We start from the raw sequence: 27924 nt of genomic DNA, 5'->3' as shown, positions 1-27924 counted from the left end.
ATCCCGCTTTCAAAAAGATTGGAGATAAGCTGGAACGAGATAAGCTGGATAAGTTTTAAAACATGGCATATTGATAGTGTGAAATGCTGCCATAATGCTATGAATTTGCTGAGGAAGTACTTTCCTTGATTCAAATCATGTGTCTGCCATGTAAATGCTTGAGCACATTTCTCAGTCAGAGGGAGAAGAGGGTTAAATGCCTCCTTGCAATGAAGGGAGACAGATCTGATCCCCCACTCCACCAAGCTCAGAATCAATGTCCTCTGTTGATTCAGAGCATGTGATTAAGTTCAGTGGGGCTTACTCCCAAGTAAGTGTATCTAGGGTTGCAGACTTACAGCACAATCTTATGTCTGCTCAGAAGAGGGAGGTGCTCCTTTGATTCAAACCACATGTCTGCCATGTAAAGGAGCCCCTTCTAATCCGACAAAGAAACTGAAAGCAGAAAACCCTGGCAAGGATGTGGGTTTTTTTGGCGTTTTTGCTAATGTAGAGACGCCCATGGTGATGACCACCAGTTTTAGATGGCTTTAAAAGGGGATTAGACAAATTAATGGAGGATAAAGCTATCAATGGCTACCAGTCACTTTGAATATCAGATGCTGGGAGAAAACAGCAGTAGAGGGCTTTTGCTCGTATGTCCTGCTTGAAAGCTTCCCAAGAAGCATTTAGGATACAGGACACTGGACTCAATAGGTCTGATCCAGCGGGACTCTTATGTGCTTAATCGTATGACTTTTAGGCTGCAATCCTATGCACTTACCTAATACTAAGTCCATTGAACACAGTGGGCTGGTTCAACTACTACTAATCAAGGGTTATGCGAGGGTTGTTTAACCCCCAAATAACCCCTGATGGCCAGGTTCGCATGACATGACATAGTCCCCAATCACAGGTTGCATATTCAAATTAGTGGCCACATGTGCCCAGCATGTGCTGCAGCTCATCGTGGGTTACATAACCTATGATGACCTGGCCGTGTGGTGCAAACCAGGTCAATGGTACTTACTTCAGAGTATCCACCATGGGACTGCACTATTAATTGATTAACAGTGCAATCCTATGCAGATAGGCGGCCGCCTCTGAACTCAGAGGCGACCACCTATCCAATGCAGGGCAGGAGAAACATGGAGGGGATTGTTCCCTCCGTGCTTCTCCTGCCCTGCAGTTTCAGCTAGACAGACGATTTCTGCTGTCTAGCTGTGGGATGGTGGAGCGGAAGAGGAGGCTGCTGGATGACACGTTGGATGTGTTGTACTGGCATTTCTGCCCTCCCTGCCCCGGAACACCCTGTTTCAGCCGCTCCGCACTCCTCTTGTGAGCGTGAGGCAGGGTGCTTTTCTGTGCTGCCTGTGAGGCAGTGTGGAAGGGGGAAAGGTCGGTTATCCGGGAACTGGCCTTGGATCATGGGCTCCGAGGTTGGTTCCTGGAAAACAAGATATCCTATGGCCGTGTAGCCACTGACTAGTGGCCATAGGATTGCTCCCTCCATTATTTCAAGATATTTACATATGGGCAAAATTAGTTCTCAAGCAATTAGCATACTTCCTTTGTTTTTAAATTATGCACACATGCACTGAAGTATGCATCCTCTTAGAAGAGGCATTCCCTCCTTTTGTGAGAGGGAAAAGGTGTATGTACCTCTTTGAAGATGGCTCTTACCTTCTGCAGTTTTTATCAACTCAAAAATTATATATCAACCTTGTCCAAACTGGTATCTTCCAGATGTGCCAGACTGCAACTCCCATCATTCCCAGGCCAGCATGGCCAATAGCCATGATGGGAGTTGCCGTTCAATACATCTGGATGGCCCCAGTTTGGAGAAGTGTGTGTGTGTGTGTGTGTGTGTGTGTGTGTGTGTAATCTGCTGCCCAATTAATCAGAGACACCTTTTTAGTCAATTTTAAGCTTTTTAACCAATTCATCTATTGATCCATTAAATATTGCAGCTCTAGACATAATGATTATGAATTCTCCATGTTATAAAAATTGTTACTTCCAAATACTGACTTCCACAGCTCTCCTCCCACAAGATTCCTTTAGCATGAATGATCTAGGGTGGCCAAATGAAAAAGCGGACAGGGCTCCTATACCTTTAATAGTTGTGTAGAAGAGGACATTTCATCAGGTGTACCTTGCTGAACGCTACATTTTGTGGTAGGTCCCATTTATGGAGCTTCTATTAGCTAAATCAGAATAGGAGTGAATGTGATGAGGTCAGATAAGATTCCCTAGAGAATGCCGTTCCATGAGAGAGTAGCAGTCCACAGTACCGTTGCAGAGGCAAAATAAGTACCAATAAGGTCAACACCTGAAAATCTGGGAACCCTGAAATGAACTAATCTGTTCAAAATCACTAGCAGGAGAAGGTATTGTAGGTACATGGAAAACTACATTTTTGGATTGGGCTAGAAAACAGGTCCTGAGGTTTAAAATACTCTTCTATAGTTGAATCACCATCCATTTTCTGAAATCGTCATCTATAGAGTCTATTAATTTAGTTCTTGACACATGTGATGCGGTGCAATGTATGCTGCTGGATACTTAGAAGGAGGAGGAGGAGTGAATTAAAGTAGCACTCTTGTCATGAGATTTTTACTGTTTTCCATGGCTCATGCCCCTGAAGCACTTCCTTTACTTTGAAAGGAGCATGCCAGACGTCTTAGTTCCTTGTCAGTCATCTGATAGCAGCACTTGAAGCTTTTACAGTAATGATGTTAGCATCAGGCATTATTGGCTTGAAGTTCCTCTTGCCAGCTAGGTCTGTGTTGACAAAAGAGCCTCTTAGAACAGTATCATCCACATCATGTAAAGATAAAGATGTAAGAAGGTTAATATCATGGCAATACACCTTCCTCATCTAACAGTGATGAACACAAATCCTAATCCAGGGAGCGGCCATTATGTCTTTCAGTACCAGTCTGAACTTCTAGCAGCCTGTGTTGCCTCAGCAGTATTTCCCTTTGAAAAACATTATTGCATTTCTTTTTCAATTGTGAGACCTTTAAAACAATAGAGGAATTCTGAGGGGGCAGCTTCTGAAAAAGAGTCTTGGCAAAAATATTAGGATGCACATGCTCCTTTAATTCACAACCAATAACAGCTTTGGCACTGTTACTTTTTGAATTTGCTGCTAGAATGACATTGAGACTCTGTGCTCTAGGATCACACAGTTGTACAGCTTGCTATCCACTTAACTGCCCAAGTGTTCTTCTCCGTGCAATTGTAGCTTGTTCTCAGCTGTTATGCCTGTGAATTCGGTTTTTCTTTCCTATGTGTAATGCTTTACATTTGTCCTTGTTTAATGGCCCTGCCCCACAAGTTTTTCTTTAAGCACCAACAAGACCACACATGCCGCATCTGCAAAATGTTTTGTTTTTAAATTCAGGGAATTTTAAAGAGCTGTGAGGACAGGGTGAAAAGGAAAGTGTAACAAATGTGGCCATTATCACCAAGTTTCCCCTTTTTGTGCAAAGTCCATCTTTCTGGTGTAGAATGCTTCTCTTTCTGTGCAAAGTGCCCTTTCTCCATAGTCTCCCATCACCAGAGTTCCCCCTTGTGATCTCAAAGTGTGCACAACATAGGGCCAGACAGATATAGCCACATGTTCCATCATCTGACTTGTATTCTGCCTACGTGGTGTGCTGTGATTGGGTGTTGAGTTAGACCACATCCCAAGCTCTGTCCTTTCCAAGGTGGGTGGGGCAGGAGGTGACACTGGGGCAGCTTTTTTCCAAGGGGTTCCCCCCTCCTACTGACTTCAGTGAGAGGGAAAATACTTACACCAGCCCTTGAGATGGTGTAAAGTTTTGTTGTCATTGTAGGCATATCATGGGAATGAGGGAGTTTTGGTGAGGTGTAGCTACTCCTACCTTAGTTTTAGCCATTCTGTTGGCAGAGTTGTGGGAGAGTGCTGGCAGCATAACAAGTGTAGCATTGGAGTTATGCCAGTATATTTGATGTTCTAGTGGTGTAGTAGCATAGTTCCAGTGATGTATCTGGATTTCCAGTGGCATAAATGGGTTTGTCTCATCCTCACCCCCTCCAGTTGGTGAAAATTAAAATTAGGATTCCACTATGGCTGTACAAAAAGATTTTAGGGAGCAAGACTAGAAGAGAGACCCTGTAATTTACTGAGGAATAAATCATTCGTAATCTTGATGGAATGAACTGGAAACCAGAGTTAGAATATAGAAATGGAAAACCCTGAGAAATAAACAAGGTACCCTAGAAGTCTGGAAGAAAAAGAAGGGAATAAGAAGAGGCCGGTAATTAGAAAGGGAAAGAGCGTGCAAGGAAGATTACTTCTAAACAGGTAAAACAATGACCAAAGTCAGAAGGAACAGTATGTGAAGAAAGGCCAAGATTATAAATATATGAGTAAGAGGTAGCAGAACAGAATAGCAATAGAACAGAAAAGATGGAATTGTAGAAATAGTACATTTAGAAGAAAGGATGAGATATCCATTGTGGATACTGGAGCAAAAGAGAACAATGGAAATAAGACAATGATGAAGGAGGAGAGTGGCAGAAGGCACTTGAGAGAGAAAGAGGTAGTTATAGAAGAATGGACCATAGCAATCTGAATCTTAACAATTCAGCAAACATATTAGGAGGAAGTGTTAAAAGAAAAGAAGAGGATGGAGAAGAGAATTGAGACCAAGTGACAGGGGCAAGAAGTCAAATTAATAAGAAAAGCAAAATAAGACTGCTTGGCAGAAAAAAGTATATGTAAATATGATGAAGACAAATATATATAAAGAAAGTCTGAATAATGAGATATGTATTATAGCTGTTTAGCAGCCTTGAGTTAAGAATGAAAATGACCAAAAAATGGAGAAAGCCATGTCTGAGGAAGAGACCAACAAATGTGATGGGAAAAAAGGGTCAAAAGTATTAAACCACTTGAGATTGCAGGAGAGTATCACCTTTCTGAATTAAATAATCAGAGACATCAGATGGTACAAATTAATATCAATTTTAATCAGAGGACCAATTACCAGAGAAGTTTGTTATATGTTTCTGATTAACAACAAAAAAACAAGTCCCTGTCCTGAGATTATAATCTTACATTTGACACAGGGGCGGGAAATTACATAGGATAAGAACACATGTTCTGTTCATTTATATGTAGGATGCTTTCAGGCTAGGGTTTTATTGTGCAATCACATTTGCTTCATTCACAGAATTTTATGGGTATGTGTGTGTGTCCAGATGTCATTGTCTTCAATTTGTAGCCTTCCTGTGTTCCTGTGTTTGTAGCCTTCCTGTGTTAATTCTGTCTTTTTTCTTACCAGAAAAAAATCTGTTAAGGATGAAAAGATTGAGCAGCTGCTCTTTTCCAGGAAGCCTTCCTTGGTGGAACAGCCTCGGTTTTATTGGCACTCTTGGTTGTTGTTTTGTTAAAGAATAAGTTTAATATGTTTCATTCTTCTTCTTTTTATCTTTTGTTAATTTTTCTCTAGTTGTTCACCGCTCTGGAATCTGTTTAGATGTGGAGTGGTATACAAATGTTGTAAATAAATACATAAAAGAAAGAGGGATCATTTCAAGGAAGTGTAAGTATTATTCGCAGCAGTAATAATTTTGTCTAGAGTGGACTGAGAACTAGTTCAGATGTTTCAGAGTTAGTAGAAGAAACATACATCACAAATTCTCCTTTTAACATGCAGTGTTTTTTTAAAAAATATTTTATCTATAAAATGGTAGCTACTATAGGAAAGGGAAAAAAACATTCAACTCTTCTTCACTTTTTCTAATGGGAGAAACTGTATCTGAGGCACTCTGGGAAGGGATGGAGCCATTTCTGATATCAGTGTCATCAGGTATCTGCTGAAGCCCATGTCTCAGCAGGAGACCCACTGCCAACTCCTGTAGCCTTTTGGCCCTGCTCCTCCTGTTTACCTGCCATTTCTGAGTGAGGAAGTGAACAGCTACAGAAACACGGAGGAGGAGGAGCATCCACTCACCTCAACCTCTGGCTGGCTGTTCAGACCAGGCCCAGGGGAAGAGGGCAAGTAATGGGCAGCAGCAGCAAGGAGGAAGTGGGCCCATGGAAAGCATCTTCCCCAAGGCTCCCCCAAACCCGAACCCCAGTTCTACAGGTGGCACTAGGAAAGAAGTATGAGAGAAAAGGTTCTCAGAGGGGCAAGCTCTGTTTCATATACATCAGCTATTTCTATAGATAAAACCTTTTGGCTAGTTTGGTTGCCCATTGTACTTTGCCCAACTTTGCTCATCTACGTCACCCTTTACGTAAATCAGGGAAAGTAATCTTCTTTAAAGTAAAGCCCGCACTCTTTGTTCCTCTTCACTTTGTGAAGAAAACAAGAATTAAAGGCTGTAATCATAAGCATATTCACAGCCTGATACTCAGAAATAAGTCTCACTGAGTTCAATGGGCTTACTCCTAGGTGAATATGCATAGGATTTCAGCTGTATTTTGAAGTAAGTTCCATTGCAGTCAATGATATTAAACTTCCAAATAAATATGCTTAGTACTGTAGTAAGTTAAGGATTTGTTAAATAGAAGCAACTGTTCTTGTGAATATAAACCATATGTTGACATATAGCTCAGAAATTCTGGTTTGTGGCACAGTAGAGAGGACCTATAAGCTCAGCTTTGGCATGGAATCAGTCCTGCCTGGTCATCCCCAGCTCCATAGTCTATAGGCAAGAAGAGAGAGAGAGAGAAATAGATCGCAAGAAATTGGCAGAATAATTCACTGTAACATACTATCCAGTATTTTATACTTGACTATCCTCTGTTTTATTATATAAACTCATGGTGCATTTGCCCAAAATACTGGCTATTTACTGGAGTCATAATTCAGTAAAGTTCTGAAAAAGTACATGAAGAAGGTTCCAGGCTCCAGCAAAATCAAAATCCTATTCCAGCTACTATTCTAGGAAGCTGGAATAGGAAAGACATTCATCCCGAGACCCTTTAGAGTAGGGGTGCAGAACGTCTTTCAGCCCGAAGGCCAAATTCCATTTTGGAGAAGTGCTCAGGGGTTAGGGGGTGGGGCAAAAGGGCTGGGGGCAAAAGACCACTATATTTTAGTTTAGACCTCTTCCTGCCAATAACTAAGCCTTAGGAGAGGCATTTCAACCTTTTAGAATGGGAGAGGAAACTGCACAAAAGCCAGGAAACCATCAAATGATCAGTCATCAGAGGAAAGGAGGTCGGACCAGGGTAAGGGTGAGTGTGGCTTTTTGGGGAAGGAAACCCTGGAGTTCTGGGCTGGGACCACCAGAAGGGCTGATTTGGCCCTGGAGCCTGAGATTCATAGAATACTAGGGTTGGAAGGGGCCTATAAGACCACTGAGTTCTGCACCCTTGCTTTAGAGCCACTCTCAGGGTTGCCCAGAGAGGGGGGGTGGGCAACTTGCCTCAGGGCCTTGTAAAACAATCCTTCCTGCAAAGTAAACCTCCCCCCACCCCCGGTCCTGTGCATACCATTTGACCTTGCCCTGCCACATTGCTGAGAGCCCCCATGCATGGGTCCTTGTAGGGGGCAGCGGCAGGGCACCAAACATCACGATTGGCCCAGGCCCCATAAGTCCACTGGGCAGCCCAGTGGTGCATCCACACTAGGCGTTTATTGTTCCATCACACTGCCCCATTCGTGATATGGGGGGGGGGGGCGCCTCCAGATGCCACCATGTTCCACTTGAAACCTCCTGGGTTTCCTCACTGCTTCTTCTGCCTTTTTCCTTCCACAGAAACGGAAAGGAGAAAAAAAGACGGAATAGCTGCTCACTGCCTTCTAAATGGTTAGTGCTAGGAGCTCTTCGTCCGGAAGCATTGTCTTGGCCACTACCACCAAGTCAGAAAAAATGATGGTCCAAATAGGCTAACTCTGTACGCCAGCTTCAATGACATGAAGCAAGCAGTCAGCGGGAACCATATCTTAGGGAGATGGATAGGCGGGAATGAGAAGCACCTGTCCAGGCTGCAACAAAAGGCAGGGGAGGGGGGTGCGATAAGGGGTGTCCTGCCTAGCTCTATATAAGGAGAGCAGAGTCTCCTGGCTTGCGGGGAATGGGAGCTTCTTTTAGGGCGGCCTCCTCTTTTTGCAGGTGAAAGAAATCTAGGTGGTGGAGCAAAGGGAGCCCCTGCCTGGCTATTTACGGGGGGGCGGGGATGTCCTGCGAGGACTCTGCCGTTGTGAAGCGGCCATTTCTGCCCTGTTTGCTGAGGAGGGTCGAGGCGGGCCGCTCAGGTTTTCCTCGTGTGTATGTAAACATACATACATACATACATACGGGGGAGGGGAGCCTGTGTGGGGGGTAGCTTCTTCTTTGCCCCCTTTTCCCTTTCAGCATCCTCACAATGAAGCGCCCCAAAGACTGGGATGACATCAGCTGTTCGTCTCCAAAGAGGCGCCGTCCCATTGGCTGGCTGGCGGCCTCTTACTGGCCAATGAACGAGCGGCAGGGCCCCAGGCCGGGCGGGCTGACGTGCGAGCTCCAGTCTCTGCCGTATGGGGGTTTATTTTGCTTTGGGCCGCTCCAGCCGCCGCCATTAGGCGAGCCAGGATAGCTTCTAGGGTGGCGGGATCGCCTTTCCTGGTCTCCCCCCCCGCGTCCCGCTCGGGTGGTAGCGCCCTTCCAACTAATTACGTCCTTTCAGCCGCCCAGACCAGGAAGAAACCATGTCCTGAGCCGGGGGGGGGGGTGAGAGCAGGAGGCCGCAGCCAGCGGTGCAGGGGTGGGTGGGATGCGGGTGAGGGGCATGAACGGCAGCTGCTGAGGAGACAGCCGCGGGATCGGGAGGCAGCCCTACAAGGTACAGTAAACCTGTCCTCCCTTTCCCTCACCCGTGCTGGCTTGGAGGAAACGGGGTGGCGGCGTAGTGGGTTCCATAGAGCTCTTTATCCTTCGGGGACTTCGAGACTTCCTGTGAGAAATTACCTCACATTGAGTGTCCCCCCTCCCCTCGTCCCCGTGTCTGAATGTGAGGTAATTCTTCTACCAGCGCCGTATAGTTCTTCCTCGGAGGAGGGGAAGGTGGTGTTCAGTTGCGCTTCTGAACAGGGAGGTTAACTCCTCTGTCCCCTGCCTGCTCTCCTATAGCCCTGCCTTAATGCTCGGCCTCCCCCTTTCCCCCTTACCTTTTCAGTATCACTTTGTTGGCAGGCCCATCCGCTCTAGTACTGTACTGCTAAAGTATAAAGGATTCTTAACGCCGTTCGGCCGGTCGCCAGAGGTTTTTAGCGCCCCCCCCCCAGCTTTTACACTTTGTTTAAAGATGGGGGCAGGGCCAAGTAGTTCTCTCGGGTCCCTTGTTCGTTCCTGAGCTCCTCTTTATTTTCCTGTCCGTAAGGCTTTTTCTTGCGCGGGGAAAGGCGCTGGGGGAGAGAGCAAGGGAGATGTGCTAAAACTTCCTTAATTGTGTTTTGAGTTGGGGACATGGGGGTCACCCAGGATTAACAGGAAGGGTGTCATAGCTAGATGGAATGCTTATCTGTTACTCTGTGTAATGAATCCCCCCGCACCACAAGGATTTGGGATACTCAGCCACCTGCCCGGGAGGGATGCTGCTGTCGCAACTGGGTTGTTTACTAGGAATTGCAGCCTATGATAGTTGCTCGTGAGAGAGTTGGCTTTCTGTACTTGAAGTATTAATGTGTATGTAACATGTACTGAGTCACTCACAGCCTCGGCGGCTTTTGGGAAACCACTAAATATTGCAACTCTTGTTTTGCTTTCCTTAATGTGCATGACGGTCTGAAAGACATTGTCTGCATTGATAGCATCACTTCTGCATTTGGAAGGGGGGGAATTTGATGCAGTAAATGCTCAGTGATGTACAGCTAAGACAGCTATCACTATTCTGTCTAAGCTCTTTTAAAAATACCATTTGGCATATGCAGTAGAGAAATGTTTCTGTGTGCTGGGTTATCCACATTTAGTGCTGCAGTACCTACAACTTACTATAGTGAGGTCATACCTCTCCTGTTTTCAGCCCCTCCTCTTCCTCATTATTCATCAACTGTAACCTGTGTCTATTTCTGTTGCAAAAGTAGCTTGTCATAAATACTGGATTTTTTTTTATTTTTTTTTACAGTACAGAGGTTAAATTCTTCATCCTTGCTTAAAGTGGAATCAACGTATTTTTATGCAGCAGTAGTAGCTGAGCAGATTATTATTTTTTCCATAACAGCAACTCTCACTAGGAGACTGCATCTTTGGCTTGATCACACTTCTTGAACAGCATCAGACCTTTATGGGAACTTGTACTGGATGATAATTTAAAAGGGTCTCATAAGATCTTCCCACATTACAGTAGCTATCTTTATGGCTAAACAAGGCTTTTTTGGGAGGTCATTCAAGGCACCTTATGAATACCTGGACTACTGCAAATAGCCTCCCCTCAGTTTCTGAGAGTTGCATGTTCCCCAGTGCTGTGTGTCTTGAAAAAACTTCTGTTTGAGGCTCTGTGCATTATTATTTTTCTCCTTCCCCATTTGAGTGAGTTCTTTTTTTCAGCCCTTCTAATCCAACTCTCAATATACCATATTCAGCTGATTTTATTTATTTATTTATTATTGCATTTCTATCCCACCTTTTTTCCTCTTGCAAGGAACTCAAGGCGGCTTACATTATCCTCCTCCTCCTCTCCATTTTATCCTCACAACAACAACCCTGTGAGGTAGGTTGGGCTGAGAGTGTGTGACTGGCCCAAAGTACCCAGTGAGCTTCCATGGCCGAGTGAGGACTAGAACCTGGATCTCCCAGCTCCCAGTCCAACACTCTTGCCACTACACCACACTGGCTCTGATGTGTTATATAGTACAGGGGTGCACAGGTTTCAGCCCTGAGGGTTGCATCGGATGTGTGTGTGACAGCAGGATGGCCCAAACATAGTTCTTGACAAGTGCCATGTAGTTCTGTAATTGCATAGGTTTTTAGTATGACCATCAGATGCCTTTCCTAGAGCTCATGAGAGGTGACACTATAATTTGTAATGCTTCCTGTTACATATGCTGCCTATGTTTTCAGGGGCAAATATTTATCTAGCTGTCATATTTTTCTGGCAATTGGGCAGAGATGCTATTGAAGACAAGCTACATCCTATTGAATCACGGGGTGTATTCAGTCCCAGCTATGCTTTTTTGTGGATTTCCAGCATCTTGATTATTGTAGTTCAAATGCAGTTACAAATTCTACATCTGTAACTTTCATTTGAATCTGTAAATTACTGATTCAAGAGGATGTGCTCCTCTTTGATTTCAGGCTTATTTATGAGGTGATTCTACTTGTGAATGTCCAGTAGGTGTTTATGGACTCCACTGAAGCCACTAAGGAAATCAGTAGTTGCACCGCGAAAGCTGCTGTTAGTTTATGCTTGTCGGAACCAGACCTCTCAAGTTACTGTATTTATTGAACTCTAACCTGTCTGCATGGAAACTTACCATTTATGAATTTATTGTAAACAATTCTATACTGCTCTTGTCCAAAAAGAAATCAGAGTGACTGAAAACATAATATATAAATTAAAACAGTAGTCATACTATGACTAATAAAACCAAAATAACAGCATTAAATAATAAAAAATAAAAGGCCACATAATAATGCAACAGCAAATCACAAGGGGTAAACAACCCTTACAGAAAAACAGAAAGAAGAGAAGAAAAACACAACCAGGCAGCACACAGTCCTCATCAAAGTTCACCCTAAAAAGCCAGGTCTTAACTTGACATCTAAAAATATTTAGTGTTTGGGGTAGGCAGGCCTCTCTAGGGAGGGCTTTACACCGTGTTGATGCCACAGCCAAAAGGGCCCTGCTCCTTATAGATATCTGCTGCATTTCAGTCATTTACTGAGGTTGGAAGCTGTTTATGGCCTTAAAGGCAAGGACCAGCACCTTAAATTGGACTCAGAGACGTAGCCAGTTCAGGCCAAATAACATTGGGGTGATATGTTCTCGTTGCACCACTCCAGGCAACAGCCTGGTAGCAACATTTTATACCAATGAAAATTTATAAGGGCAGTCCTGGATAGAGCATGTTACAATAATCCAAAATTTAGATAAATGTATATAGAAATGCAGTTGTGTACAACACTAATACTATGTGACTTTGGGCATATTTTGTAAAGCATATTAAACTAATTTATTTCTTTCATAAATTTTATATTCCCTGTTTAAAAACATATAAAGTGAATTACAAAATATCAGTAATCTCCTAAGTAGTGCTAAAAATAGCAATACCAAAAATATAACACTTGCAAAGAAGCAGCAACAGTAATATTAACGGTCATGAAACACACTTGTGAACAGAAACATTTAACTGCTGATGAAAGACAAACAGAAAGGTGGTTTGGCTGACCTTTTGGGCCAGAGAATTCCAAAGGGAAGGTGCCACTGAGCAGTCCCTTCTCTCTCTTTCTCCAAGGTAAGATTGATCAGGACCAGGACATAGAACACAAAACAAAGCCACTTCCTAATTGGAAGTGGTAGGGAGGAAAGTTTGAATTGTTTAATCTTCTCACTCTGACCCATTTCCTATTTAAATAGCCAGAGCCTTGCTGCTTTGAGCTACAAAGTAAATGGTCCAGTATCATGTATAAGTAAGTCTTGGGTCTGCCAGCAAGGTTGCCCTCTACCCAAGGTTTGGGCAGCTTACCTCTTTATTAGCTGAAGGCTATGTTCTAGCTACATAGCAGAAGCTTAAGCTGCTGTTGCAATTACTGATGATCCTTTTGTAACCATGATGAGTTAAGGCTAATAATTATTTCTGTAGTAAAGGATAAATAATGAAAAAAGAGCTCAAGTGTAGGTTAGAGGATGAAATACTAAATGCTCCCATTTCAAATTTTTCTTAAATGAAAACAAAGTGGCCTAAAATACCTATTTTGAAAGTCTCAAATCCTAAAATTTTGCATATTGAGAAATTTATGGTAAGGAAACTTCTTATTGACTTCAGATGAATAGTTACTAGTAGTGTTTAGCCAAATCTATATGTGCCAGATATCCATGCACGTAATGAATCTGTGTTGACTAGATTCTTGTATAGAAATCTGTGTTTTCAATATTTACACTTAGTCTTCCCCTACCTAATGCCCTCCAGATGTTTTGGACTACGACTCCCAGGATTCCTGACCACTAGCTCTGCTGGCTGGAGCTGAAATCCAAAACATCTGGATGACACCATGTTGGGGAAGGCTGATTTTACATTTTAAAAGTTTCACAACACGTGTTCAGAGTAGTAGTGGTGTAGAGTGCACTACTACACTTTGCTACAGGAATTAAAATAGTGCTTGTTACATTCATGTGAAAGAAGAAGGAAATGGAAATTCTTTTCCTGGCCTGCTAAGTTTGAGTAAAATAGCTATATTGATATATATTACTCCTGATGTGCAGGGATAGTATGCACTTGCCATAGCCATTTAATGAGAGGGGGCTGTTTCTAAATGACCTCAACCATTGCTGATAGGCCATCATTAGGTGTGCCCAGTGGGACTTTGAATTTTTTGCACAGGAGTCACTTCTATCGAGCCTTTTGAATCTTGCCTGCATTTCAAATGCTGCTTGCTCTATGGTGGTGATGGGGTGGGTGGGGGAGGAATAGGTCAAAAGCCCCTATAGATGGTTATGTGCATTATTTATGGTGCCATGTTGAGCGGTACATGTTAACTTGTAATTGACAGTGATCTGAAGAGTTGAAATTTTGTCAAGGTGCCAATTCAGACAACTTTCTGGTATTTATTGCATTTTATTTGCGCATGTTATGACACTGTAAAGGTTTTGGTCATGCAGTATGGAGGGTTAGGAGGAAGAATCTGTTGATATAGGTATATTGTAGGTGAGAAACTTCTTCACACCCATCGTCTTCAATAGGGCAAATGTTAAAAACTGCATAAGCGCATATATTATGAATTAGGGTTAATACTTTTTTTTGGTGTTTGCATGAACAATAAACTGAAGTTTTAGCGCTGACTGGGTTTGAATTCTTCATGCATCTAGAACAGATAAAAATCAAGTTGCTATGTTGGTTCAGAAAAAAAAAGTCAGTGAAGAAATGTTGTTTACCAGGGCCAACCAGTGTTACAGTATGCTTCTTGAATTAAACAAAACTTCGTTCTTAGAAAGGATTTCAAGAAGTTCCTTTTCTTAACCTTGTTTGTAGGTCCCCCCCCCCCCCCCGCTGTTCAGTCAAGATGGAAGTACTTGCATAACTTGGTTAAGGGTAGGCCTTCTACTACTGTTTCAAATTACACAAAGCCCTCCAGGGATAAGGCAGTAATGGAGAAGGCTCACTTTGAAAAAAATTAAACAAGTCATGTCTGTCACTAGTGTGGTTTGGAACTCTGAGGTCCCATGGAAGGCACAGAGGCAAAAATAAACAGTCTTGATTTAGCAAAACAGGAGGCAAATGTTAGGATAAGAAGGTAGGTGCAAAGTTGCAGAATGGGTTCAAATTGGAAAGGTTTACACAACCTGAGAAGTATTTGTTGTCTCAGTGGTAGCGTTTTAATTGATCTGAACTTTTAGTGGTGGAAAGAATAAAAATATTGCCATAACCAATATTGTGTGGTACCTGTTTGGTTTTCAACAGGAGTAAAAATGCATATTATAGGGAAATCCTTCTTGATATTATGTCTACTAGTAATCTAATTGTAAAATTAAGTAATATTGAAGTTAATACCTTAAAAGTAGAGTTCAGATTAACTTTATACAACATTCTGTTATGGTGCAGTGTTGAGCAAGAGATACGAACTTTAAATTTATTATGATTCGAAGAATTTCTTGAGTAGATGCTAGTGTTTCTGTGATTATAACTTTGCCTTGTTTTCAACTGCAGCTTCTTGTACTGCATTGTACAAGATATGTACACTGCAGGATATGCCTGAACTTTCATGTAATGATGAAGGGACCAAAGCTGGACTGCATGTAATCACATATCATTTGCATTTTGTGTGAATATGACCTGATCAAGGCTATTCTGTGTAACAGTTGGATTGAAACAAGTAGTTGTGGAAAAGCTGGATCTCTGAACCTTAGTGGACAGATCTAGATAGTGTGAAAAACCATTGTTGTGTGTTTAGTTGTTTATTTCTCTTTAACTATACTAGTTCCCTTCCCATATACTTGTCTATTCAAATAGTAAAACCAGCCAATTCCTCCTACATCATATCCTTCTGTATTTTTATTTTCATCCATTTATTTTGCTTGGACTTGGATATATTTCCATTTGGCTTATTTTCATCACCAACCTAATGTGTAGAGGACTCTGTCATGCCATCTTGGTTTATGCTGCATCATTTATTATCCTCCATTTCAAGATAGTGAAGGAAAATAAATATATTAAACAACAGCTGATTCTGCCAAATTACTGGACTCTTTGTTTTCTATAAATCCTACTGATAGTGTTGTGATAAATGAATGTTCAGGCTATTGGTCTACATATAAGGGTTACAAATGTGTGAATCGTCTAACCTTAGTTGCTAGGAGACAGTAATAATTGGACATCTGTTGTCTAGAGACAACTAATGGATGGAAGAGTTGCCTTTTAAAAAAAAAAAACCGTTTATTATTGTGGCAGTTTGTTAAACATTTAGTGAACCCAAATGGATTGGTTTATTTACTTAGAATTCTTATACCCCATTCTTCCTCCAAAAGGAGCATGGAGTGGCTTACAAAATTAATAAAAGTACCAATAAAACAACCACAAAATCTAACTATCATACCAAAACAATTGAAATACAACAATAATCTAACCTAAAACAGACAGGAACCAAATGTTTATGTAAATAGGTCTTTAGGTTTAAAAATAGTCACAGTGAGGTCTCATTGCACCTCTCCTGGAAGAGAGTTCCACAAAGCGGGGGCTGCCACTAGGAAAGTCCTCTCTTGAATCCCCACCCTCCTCACATCGTGTGTGTGTGTGTACGTGTGTGTACACCATGAGCAGGGTATCTCCTGCTGATCGGACAGCCCAAGTTGGCTAAGTTGTGAAATAATGTACTATAGTACAGTTATTAGAATGGGCATGATTATTATTTTGTGATGTCAGTTGACTTGAAACTCATGCATTTTCTTGGAATTTCTAAACTTAGTTAAAATGTTTACTTCTTGTGTTTGATGAAGTAGGCTGTTGCCTACATGAAACCTATGATGCAGGCTCTTGCTCATACTACAATGGCTGGGTTCATACAATGTGACAAGCCATAGTACAGGTTGAGTATGGGTTGTTGAATGGTAGATTGTTGAATCATGGGTTGTTGTGTTGTATGAACCCAGCCACACTAACAAACCATGGTTTGTTAACCATGAACAACCCACAAAGAGAACCCATAGTTGTTGGGTTGTGAACTGTGGGTTGTTCATGGTTAAGAAATCATGACTTGCTAGCACAGCTAGGTTCACACAACTCAACAACCCGCAATTCAATGACCCATTCTCAAACTGTATTCTGGCTTGTCATGTTGTATAAATCAGGTCAATATGCCCCCTGGTCTGTCTCTCTTTTAAAGTGTAGGTAATGCTACAGTTAGGCCAGGTTCGCATGTAACAACAACCCAGAGAGTATGGGTTGAGTATGAACAATGGGCTGTTTGTGGTTTATAACCCATAGTGAAACCATAATGCAGGGTTCGCACATAACAACCCACGATTCAATGACAACCCATACTCAACCCATACTCTGAGTTGTTATGTGCGAACCAGGTCTTAGACTCCCCCCTGCCCAATTATTCATGAATAATCCTAGAGGATGCTTGGAGCTGTACAGGCAATAGACAGTTTTCCCCTAGGGACAGTCAGGGAATCTGACATTACATTATCACTTGCCCCACTAAAACACTTGCATATTCCTTTAGTTATGAGAGGGCTCCATCCTTAAAGACAGCCTAAAATTATTTAAAACTAATAAAGATGAACTCAATGAAGACCTTGATTTTTTAGCAAGCTGATTTTTTTAGGAATTGTAGTATTTTGGATGTCAGTTAGGAGAAACTTCTGTTAAAATGAAATTGCAGTCTGTAAAATATATTTTCTATTTGGTTTGCATCAGTTTATTAAAAAACAGGACTTTCAATAGTTTATTGACTGCTGAGCATGGAAAAACGTGTTAGTACCATATCTTATATATGTTTTGTTCTATTCATATTCAGAGGCACTTAAAATTCCATTTATTCATATGCAGTAGATTATAGCACTGACATGTTTAAAATGTAGGATTTTAATATGCTTGTATATGCAGGATTTGAGAGCTTGAACAGATAGCTAAGAAAGACTAGAGATAAGTTTTGTTTTTGTAAGGCAGGAATTGTATTATTTAAAAGCAGACTAGCACTTTAGTCTTTTAGACTGCACTGGGATGTTGCTATTAACTTCCCAATTAGAAAATCAATTCTGATATTTATTTGTTGCAATTATTCATATCTCACCTTTCAGGATACAAATCCTTCCAAGGCAGCTTACAAGTAACATCAACAATGTTTAATGAAATAATAAATATTAAAAAATAACAAGCGACCAGGATCCTTTCCATAGGGCAGATGGTGATAGATGGCCCTGTCGGGGAGACAGTCCAGCTGGAGGTGTTGTTCACTTACCTGCATCCCTTTTCTGAGATCTTCCCACAGAGCAGATGCTGGTAGACGACCCTGTGGGGGAGTGAGAAAGTCTGACTGGAGCAGGCTCTGAGGTGGTATTTGCCTGCTTGCTTGCCTCCCTCTCCTTTCTAGTAGGTCTGCTGGTATATTTTTAGGAAATTCTCAGTAGATCAGCAAGAGGGATCAATCCCCAATGGTGGAAAAGGTTTTTTTTATCTCTAACTAGGCTGCTGAAATCAAGAAAGCTTGGAGGGAAACAGGAGTAGAATAGAACCGTGTATTCATGTGTATGCAAGCTGCAGTTCTGGTGCTGAATTCCTGGGCCAAGCATGTGCTCAGACACCTTGTTTCTGAGTTCTACATCCTCTTTCCTGAGCCACTATTTTGTACATGGCTCCAGCTGGTGGGCTTCGAGGTTCTAGTAAAAAGCAAAGTAGATCCTGCAAAGTTAAAGTAAATTCTTGCTGAGTTCAATGGGTTGTACTCAGTGCATAGGATTTCAGCTTCTTGTGTATTTCTGCAGAATTTAAATAACTCTATTACAATCGCTTCCAAGCAACCACTCTAGTGCTGTGGAGTTTGTAATTCACCTTGGTTTACGGAAGATCTACAGACAATGAAACGGGCTGGACGATGGCAAGAGTGCAGGTGGAGCAGGTCTTGGAGCCAGTACGATCAAAGATTAACAAAGACTCTTCATTGTGCCTACTGTGTGGCAGTGAAGATGGCAAAAAGCTTTTATTACACCTCTATTATCTCATCCTCGAAATGTCATCCAGCAGAATTGTTCCAAGTGGTGAAGAGCCTGTTGGGATTTGGCTTAGGCTCAAGAGAAATTGGGATTGGAACCCTCTGTCATTTGCTGTAATAAATTTGCTAGGCACTTCAAGGAGACAGTTGCTCATATTTGCTTAGAACTTGACGTCACACTTATCGCAGAGTGTGGGGAGGTGTCCAGTGTTCCATCTGGTTGTGTTTCCTGGGATCAGTTTCAGTTGTTGCAGCCTAATGATGTGGACAAGATGCTTGAATCATTCTGTCCCACAACATGTAAGCTTGACCCTTGCCCATCTTGGCTAATACGATCTAGCAGGGGTGGGTTAATTGGGTGGGTCTAGGGGGTGGTTGGAAGTTCGGGGCACTGTGTTACAGTGGTTCCATTCCTACCTGCAGGGCTGATTCCAGAGAGTGGTATTGGGGGATTCCTGTTCTACCCCATGGCTATTAGCTGTGGGGTGCCACAGGGTTCTATTCTATTCCCCATGCTGTTCAATATCTACATGAAGCTGTTGGGTGAGGTCATTAGAAGTTTTGGGGTGGGTTGTCACCAGTACGCTGATGATGCTCAGGTCTATTTCTCCTTGTTGTCGGAGTCCGCTGAGATGGTGAAGGTGCTGGATCAGTGCCTGGAGGCTCTAATGGGTTGGATGAGGGCCGATAAACTGAAGTTAGATCCTGACAAGGTGGAATCTCTGTGGATTGGTGGTTCCTGAGTCCAGGAATTGGGTAAGTGACCTGTCTTGGATGAGGTTGCACTCCCCCTGAAGGAGGAGGTGTGTAGCTTGGGAGTACTCCTAGATCCATTTCTGTCACTGGAGCCGATGTGGATTCTGTGGCCCAGAGTATTTGGGGTCAGCTTTGGCTCATCCACCAGCTATGGCCTTTTCTAGACAGGGATAACCTAGCCACAGTAGTACATGCACTGGTAACTTCCTGATTAGACTACTGCAATACATTTTATGTGGGGCTGCCTTTGACGACGATTCAGAAGTTGCAGCTAGTGCAAAATGCAGCAGCTAGACTGTTGACTGGAACATCTCGTAAATATCATATAACACCAGTCTTAAAGGAATTGCACAGGCTGCCAATATGCTTCTGGTCAGAATTCAAGGTTCTGGTTATGACATTTAAAGCCCCAAGCAGCTTGAAACCTTGATATTTGAGGGAGTGCTTCTCCCAGTATATGCCTGCCTGAGGATTGAGATCTGCTGGAGGGGCCCTCCTCTTCATCCCACCAGTGTGAGACCTGCACTATGGTGGGATGTGGGAGAGGACCTTCTCTGCTGTGGCACCCTGGTTGTGGAATGCCCTCCCCTGCCTGATTGGCACATACATTGGTTTCATTTCAGCGCCATGTTAAAATATGGCTTTTTACCAAAGCTTTTGAGGGCTAAATGCATTCCCTAAAGTTGTACGCTATTTTAACTTTTTTATTGTTTTAGATTTTAATTGGTATTAGCTTGTTTAATGGGTTAATATGTTTTAGCTGTTTAAATTATTTATTAATTTATACTGTTTAAATTGATTTTATCTATACGTTGCCCTGAGATCTTGATGATATAGAGCGGGATACAAATGTTTTACATAAATAAATTTGTGTGTGTGTAAACAAAGCTTTAAGGGTTAATTGCACTATTTTATTCTCAGTATACAAGAAATGGTTGTATGTGGATGTTAATATTTTTGTAACCCTGCACGTTTCTCCAGAAGCATTCCATGCAGTAGTAACCACAAATCCAAAATTCTGTGGTAGATTCTGTGGCTATACTGCTTGCTTTTTAAAGTATCTTTCCCTTGGATTTATGATGAAGATTTTTTAGATCCTTTTTAAAAAAAATACTCAAAGTGACTTACAACAAAATTAAAACTTATAATATTTGAGGACTACTGAGGACTTGAAGTGGACAGAGAACTGATTTTGTTAAAACGCCCTCTATGCCTGACTGATAAGTTCTAGGGGCAGTGCTACTGGGTGTCTTTTGTTTGGAGAAGAGAGCAATGGAGACTTGCAGTGTCTTCATAATATTTGCTTTGCTTATAAATATTCAATCAGAGCACAGTGGAATGAAGCATTACTACAGCAGGCAGCAAATCCCCATAGTGACTTGTCTGGTTGCTGCAAGGCTGTACCCCAGTTTCCCTGTTAACTATTGCTGTCTCCATTCATCTTGGACCCTAACCCCTGTAAGTGAATTGACAATTCAGCAATCAGCCATTAAAGGAATAGTCAAGATTCTTCTATTAAATCCTGGCTCTGATCAGGCAGAACTACTTTAGCAATTTCCAAGAAACTCTTTAGAAAAAAGTATGATATAAATTGGGGTGCTTTCAAACATAGGGGCTAGTTTGGGCCCAAGTAAGCACTTCTGTTTCTCATTTATTCCAATGGGAGAGTTAAGAACTTGTTTAAAATATTTCTCATTGAAAACAATTGGATTTTGAAGTACTAAACTTTGACTAAAGTGTGCTCGTAGTTTTTCAGAGGATAACAAGTGGATGATACATTGCGTGATGTTCAAACTCAGTGCTCTGAGTTGCTTAGGGGCTAAACAACCCAGTGGTTAACCCAACAACAAAGCATGTTGCTATTATGTGCAAACCAGGTCTTACTTTATATGATGTGCTCACATACTTGCAGATCATTCTGGGTGGATCAGTGGCTTCTCTGGCTATTATCTCTTCTCTTAATCTGACTATCTTCATAGGGAATTAAATTCTGTGACTTGGTAAAAGAGCATTTTCTAAATGCATATGTATAGTGGCTCTCACTCAGCATAAATGATGAGGGTATTGTGCTGTTTTCTCAGAAGGCTTGCATCCTACTTGGGAATGCTGTGTACTACTCAATGTGGAACCAATTTACTGTGATCAGAGTTTAGAGTTGTATTACTTTTATCAGTAGGGAGCTGCTTGTATCTTCTGGAGACTGAATAATTGCTTGGGTAAAAACTTATCTGCATTAGATTGGTTTTATTTAGGTTACACTTTGGTTAGATGTAGTGAGCTCTTGCAGTTTTGTTGCAATTTACCTGGCAAGCAGTCATTGTACCTTTGTAATAAAGCAGGTCTATACTTGGAATCTTTAAAACATTAGCTGCACCAATCATTATTCAAGGCTTGCAGTTGCTTGATTTCACGCTTGAAAATAAATGGATTTTACAAGTCAAATTTTTTGAAATGCTGAATACTGGAAAAGTCACTATTGTTTAAACTGGTTTAATAGCACTAATGTGCTTGGAGCAAAGCTGCAAGCAAACATAAAGCTTCATTACTACACTGAAATGGCAGTACTTTGGCTCTCCTGTAGACAAGAAGAAATGCTACTGTGTGAAACAAAACATTCAGATCTAGTTTAGCCTTGCTGATAAATTTGATTCTCCATACCTGCATCGCTGGGGTTCTATGCCATTCATGTGGCCTGTTTGAGTAGGCTGAGCTTCCTGCAGTTTAAGAGATGGAAGAAAGGAGGGTGATGGTACCACAGTAGCAAGTACAAATGTGTTGGCCCTGATCATTTGAGAAGGGCAAGCATGCATATTTTAAATCACTGCATTTTCATATGAAAAGTGGGGACTTAAGAGCTTTTCTTGATCTGCACTTTAGGAAAAGCAAGTATGACATTCTCAGTTGATGCAATGCGGCTGTGCTTGCATTTTGTGCCTAAATTCAAAACTTTAAATGAGTAGTGATCCTGGACTTCTCCTATTGTCAGATACATGGGGTGGGGGGTGGGCGGGATTGGAATGAATAACTGCTAACTTAGTACTTAAGTAATGAGTGTGAGGTACTATTTTTGCTCAAAGGTATTTACGTCACAAAGAACTGTGTACTGCTACTTTAGAGTGAAGCTGCAATGTCACTTACAGAACATTACCTTAAATTCATGATGGTTTTTATTTCACAGCTATATGGGAAAAGTGTCTACCTAATTTTCTTCTAAAACATGTGCATTCAGTTCTTATTTTCTAATACAGGCATTGGAAACTGGCATAAATTGTTGCCAAAACTACTATATCATTTTATGTTTGGCTACAAGCATATTTATATAGATCTGTTTACTAGCTGAAGGATTGGTATAGAGCAAGAGGAAATTAATTTATAGTATTCACAGTGGAGAAAGGCTTCAGGAGTGACTTCTATCACTTTAATCAAATAAAAAACCTGCAGCTGGTAAATTTTACTGTGCATTATAGGTTGTCTTAGGGAGAAATTGCCTTTGCATGAAATGCGAACCTAATGAATTTTTTTTTTTGTTACTCTCACACTAAATGAATTTATGTCTTACGTTTATGTCTGTCACAAACTCTATCTGAAACTAGTGGAATTTGTTCTTGTGACTTCAGTAGGAAATATACAGGAGAAATTCCTTGTTGATTAGAATGTAATTTTACGCACTCTAACTTTTCAAAAGTATTCTTTCCTTTGTTCTGCTATTGCTGGATATTCTGTTATGGATAAATATACACTTCCTTTGCTATTGTTTACTACTTAGAAAGGTCCGTAAGAGTTACTTATGATGCTGTACTATAAATGGTGTAATGAAAATGTTTCTTTGAGTGTGTTTCTAATTCTTTTGAGGCTGGAACAGATGTAGGGCCAGTTTGTACTATCGGAATAAGCGACTGCGGCCAGTTTAAATGGTGGCACAATTTGCATTATCACTGCCAGGGTGCGGCTTGTTGTGTCATCTGAACCTGGGTGGTATGGATTCTTAGAGCAGGAAAACCCCTCCAATAACCTATTGGCTGTAGTAGTTATTAGAGGTTTGTTTCCCCCTCCAACAAGTCATGCCTTCTGGGTTCCGATAAAAAGCCATTCCCAGGGAAGTGATTATGGGGATTGCCCCTGGCGTGTGTCGTGATTTAAATAAGCAGTGGTGACTTAAATATACCACTGTGACTTATTTTGATCGTGCAAACCATGTCATTATTTTGGCTTCCTTTAAAGCATGGTTTTGCAAATTGGGAGCCAGCCCCAAGAACACTATCTGTGTTGACTGGGTTTGCATGATCAGCGTGTGCTGGTCGCGAACTGCCTAATTAGCATAATTACCATCGCTGGGCACAGGTTGTTGTAACATCTGAACCCAGCGAGGGTGGCTGGCTGGGGTGGTTTACAACCTCCCCCCTGAAACCCACAGCTTGTTCTAGGGTTTCAGGGTAGTTTGTAAACCGCTCCAGCTACCCACCCTTTCTGGGTTTGGACATCATGACAACCTGTGCCTGGCAAGGGTAATTATGCTAATTAGGTGGCTTGTGACCTGCATGTGCGGAGAGGGAACCTAAGCCACCATGGCTTATTTTCCCTCCATGATGGTGCAAACCTGCCTATTCTCTTCTCCCCCCCCCTTTGTGAATTCCTCCTTCCCTTTTCAGCCTTCACCCTGGTTGGCCCTACATCTGCACTAACCCCTGCTATGGTTAATGTTAACCAGGATTCCCGTCTTAACCAGAGTTTGAAATGGGTTTGTATGTCCTGGTTAAGATGGAATCTGTTGGTGTTATTGTAGTTTATGTCAGTGGAGATGTAATGCCAAACCACGGTTGACAAATGTGTGCCAGGGGATGGGGTACAGTGTTTGTTCCTGAAGCTGGTTCCTGATTTACAGATCACATGTCAAATGATTTATTTGTTTAAAACCAAAGGTTCCTACACAAAGCATTTACTTTACACTTTGCAGGGAGCATCATGACATCTGCACTGAACCAAAGTTCTGAGCTTTTGCTGGTGTTAAGTGCTCTTGTAATCTCTTCTCTCCTCCCTCCATTAAACAAATACTGTGTTAAAACTACATGCCACTGTAAATGTATGATTATTTAAATTTAGCTTATTAATGCTTAGGCCATTGTCGGCATGATCAGATGTGTTACCTGAACTGCAGCAAGTGTACAGATTACATTGACCAGATGCACACAGTCAAGTGACTGTTGTAGGGTAATTGGAAGGTTGTTTCCCCCTCCAACAAGCCACACTGCCTGGGTTCAGACCAGGCAATGTTTATTCAAATTGTGCCTGGCACATGCTGTAATTTAAATAAGTTTATTTAAATGGTTTATTTTGATTGGGTGAACCAGCCCAGTAGTATAGCTGCTTGCAGAGATACATGTGTGCATGTGTGTATTAGAAATTTTTTTTTATTTTGCTTTCCCATTTAAAAAAAAGTTCACCATGGTTTATAATCTAACAGATTAAAAAAACAATAAAATACAAAATAAGAGAGGGAGCAGATAACATACTTAAAATATCAGGGAGGTTAAAATTAACAGCTGGACAGACCAAATGCCTGTTAGAAAATAATTGTCTTTGCATATCAGAATGGGCGGTAATTTTTAGTGACTTTCTCCTCAATACATAGTTTCAAAAAAGTTACTGAAGTGTTGGCCATAGACCATCCCTATGCAGCTGCTGCTTCTACATAGAAATTCTTATGTATTCTCATCTGATTCTATAAATGATTGTAATTTCTGAACCTGAATAGTGCGAAAAAGTTACACAACCCTGTATGGATTTGTCTATTGCCACAGGTCAGAACTGTGCAAGGCATGGAACTGCTGACCTAGTTCCACCTAAGTGAAAATTCTGTATGCTGCAAATGAGAGTATCAGCCAAAGTCTCCTTTGATGCATCTGACCTGAAGTGAGGCAGATTTGGGATGACTGAAGCTGTTGTCCTTTGTTCCAATTTGTTGTTGTTGTTCAGTCGTTAAGTCGTGTCCGACTCTTCGTGACCCCATGGACCATAGCACTCCAGGCCTTCCTGTCCTCCGCTCTTTCCTGGAGTCTTTACAGCATCGGATTTTCTTTTCACCACCAGACGCATCCACAGCTGAGTGTCCTTTTGGCTTTGGCCCAGCCGCTTCACTCTTTCTGGCGCTGCTTGGAAATTCCCTCTGCTCTTCCCCAGTAGTATATTGGACACCTTCCGACCTGAGGGGCTCATCTTCCGGCGTCATATCTTTTAGCCTTGTGATACGTTCCATGGGTTTTTCTTGGCAAGAATACTGGAGTGGGTTGCCATTTCCTTCTCCAGTGGACCACATTTTGTCAGAACTCTCCGCCGTGACCTGTCCGTCTTGGGTGGCCCTGCACGGCATAGCTTATGGCTTCACTGAGTTACGCAGGCCCCTTCGCCACAACAAGGCAGTGATCCATGAAGGGGCCACAGGTACTAGTAGAACTCAATATTTTGAAACTGGAGCTCTCATTTTCTGAACACTCGCAATTAAAGTATTCCAGGTAATTCTTCTAGTGGTGATTTTGAACTTAATAGTGCTTTATCTCTTTCCATGATGGTTTCTACCTCCTGCCTGTACAAACCTGTGCTTAAAGACAAATCTTGTCAGTTGGAAAACAAGAATGCATCAAATGTATGTGCTTTGTTGAAAAATTGGATTTTTGTGTGTGACTGGGAGAGAAGGGCTTCTCAGAACACTGGAGTATGCTTGAAATAGAGGCAGGGAGATGAGAACCAGAGGCTGTGAGGGAAGGGTGGAGTCTGAGATCTGTAACTCTAAATCACATTTGTACCCCTCTGTTTTCTAAAACCACATATGCAAGATCAGTGAGGCAGGGAAGCAAGCCCTGAGTTAGTGTGCCCTCCCCCAACTATATTAGAAACTTGTGTTAATTGTGACCTGCATATGTGAATACCTGTTCAAGCATTCTCCAGTCAAATGATCAATAGGCCCATTTTTGGAGCACATAGATCATATCATATGTGCCTCATAGTGTATAAAAACTACATGCTGGAGTTGTATGTGAATTGAACCAGAGACTTGTTTTTTATGATTTGCAATGCAACTTTGTCTAGGTAAGTTATCTAAAAATCTACAAGGAGAAAAGGTTTTCAGTTGTTGTCTTGACTACAAAATACTATTTTGTTTGAAAAGGTGAAACCCTAGATACTGAGAATATCCTTTACAAGAGTCAAGGCTTTTTGGCTATGTATATAAGGAAGTGTAATTCATTAGTCTTTTCTCCAAGATGAGTAAATGGGAGTCTTAATGAGAGTGAGTTAGCATTGTCACTCAGTGTCCTTACTGGGCCTTGTGAGGCTGGATACCTTAGGTTGGAGATTAACCTTTTAGCTTTTGTTGATTTGACCAATTGCTGGAGGCAGTTTGAATATATTCTCCTTGACAGATAATCTTCAGTATCATCTTTTACCTTTCCATTAAACAGTTCAGATTAGCTAACTGGTGGTGGAACCTGGGGTGGTTGTCTGTAGGGCTGGCTGGGATACCTGCAGCCCTCTGTGGGTAGCAGAGAGAGGGCTCGATGGGGTGGCAGAGAAAGGGAGCAGTATACAATTCTACAAATTCTACCCACTGTTGGCTGCAGCTTAATTGACTTCCTATGGATCAATAGGCATTTATAAGAAAAAGACTCCTCACCCCCATTCTAAAACATGTGAGAACGTAGTCAGTTTGAATGTTGATTCGTGAATAATTCATGAATCATTTGTGGATTCTCTCCATTCTGAAGGTATTCTGAAAGCAATGTATTGATAAATACGAGAAGCTAATTGTTAAGTCAATACTACTTAATGCATTATGCAGTTGGGCATATTTATTAAAGTTGTGTGTGAATTAATGAAACAGCAACCCCATAGGCTAAGTGTGTTTCTTGCAATTTCAGTTTGTTTAAACCAGGGATGGGAAGCACGTAGCCCTCCAGATATTTGGGCCTACAACTCCATCAGCCCTAGCCAGCATACTCAATAGTGAGGGATGATAGGGTTGAAGTGAAAACACCTGGAGGACCACATGTTGCCCATCCCTGGTTTAAACTGATTCACTGATTTGTGGTACATATGGCAATTTAACATCAGAGTAGATCAAGATTTGAATATTTTAAATATACTGAGTTGGAATGTAGCTAGTGTATCAGTACTCTTTTTCTGTATGCTAGAGTAAGATTTTAACAAGAATTCATATTATTTACAGGAAAAGCTGTTTACATAGTGCTGTTGGTCGTCCTTGGCAGTTTCCATGGAAGAGGACAAGGCCTGACACAGCATGGAGATGAAATAGATCTTCAGTATAGAAAAAGTAAATGCAGCCATTTGTTTGAAATCATATGGCCATCTGAAAACACAGCATCTTCCCTCTCTTATCTTATGTATTGTAGTTGTGAGTTTGTGGTTTCTAAATTTGGAGGACCCTCATAAAATTGTAAATATTTGGATTCTTCTGCGGTTAACCTGTGTAAAACTCACTTAATTTTGTAATTTAGATGTATGTAACAATAACTTCCTCATAATGCTGCTTGCAGTCTTGCCTCTTGGATGAATTTATAAGCACACAATCCATTAGTAAGCAGGAGTTTTCCAGCTTGTATGTAATGGACCCTCATTAGGTGGGATTTTGGAACAGCTTGGAGAAAGTTTTCCTATTTTTCCCCCTCTTAATAAAATAATAGGATGAAAAGATGTCATCCAATACATACTCACAGTTTATAAATCTGTGGTATTCCTGATGCCGGGTGCTGGGTACTGATCTTTGCTAAGCAATAGCAGAAAATAGCTTCCAGTATACCTTCCAATTCATTTTTGAAAGATGCTTTATTTGTCACTAAACTA

General features: G+C 41.6%; 1 protein-coding gene across 5 annotated transcripts in view; it reads left to right on the top strand.

The window, feature by feature from the left end:
* Window positions 1–8436: 8436 nt before the first annotated feature.
* Window positions 8437–27924, top strand: part of ZRANB1 (zinc finger RANBP2-type containing 1) — a 74687-nt gene continuing 55199 nt past the window's right edge. Inside the window, exons 1-2 of one of the 5 annotated variants that reach the window (XM_084841482.1) lie at window positions 8437–8791; window positions 27290–27394. The gene's annotated coding sequence lies outside the window, so the exon portion shown is untranslated. Of the gene's footprint in view, window positions 25581–27289; window positions 27395–27924 lie in introns of all 5 variants that reach the window. The other 4 variants (XM_084841479.1, XM_084841480.1, XM_084841483.1 and 1 more) reach the window with 4 other exon arrangements.

This window comes from Heloderma suspectum, chromosome 3 (genome assembly GCF_057233095.1).
Source record: "Heloderma suspectum isolate Gila_16-S chromosome 3, 16-S_ref, whole genome shotgun sequence".
In the NCBI taxonomy this organism is placed as follows: Eukaryota; Metazoa; Chordata; class Lepidosauria; order Squamata; family Helodermatidae; genus Heloderma; species Heloderma suspectum.
The sequence above is the reverse complement of the archived record's forward strand: the minus strand, read 5'-3'. Positions and strand labels throughout refer to the sequence as shown.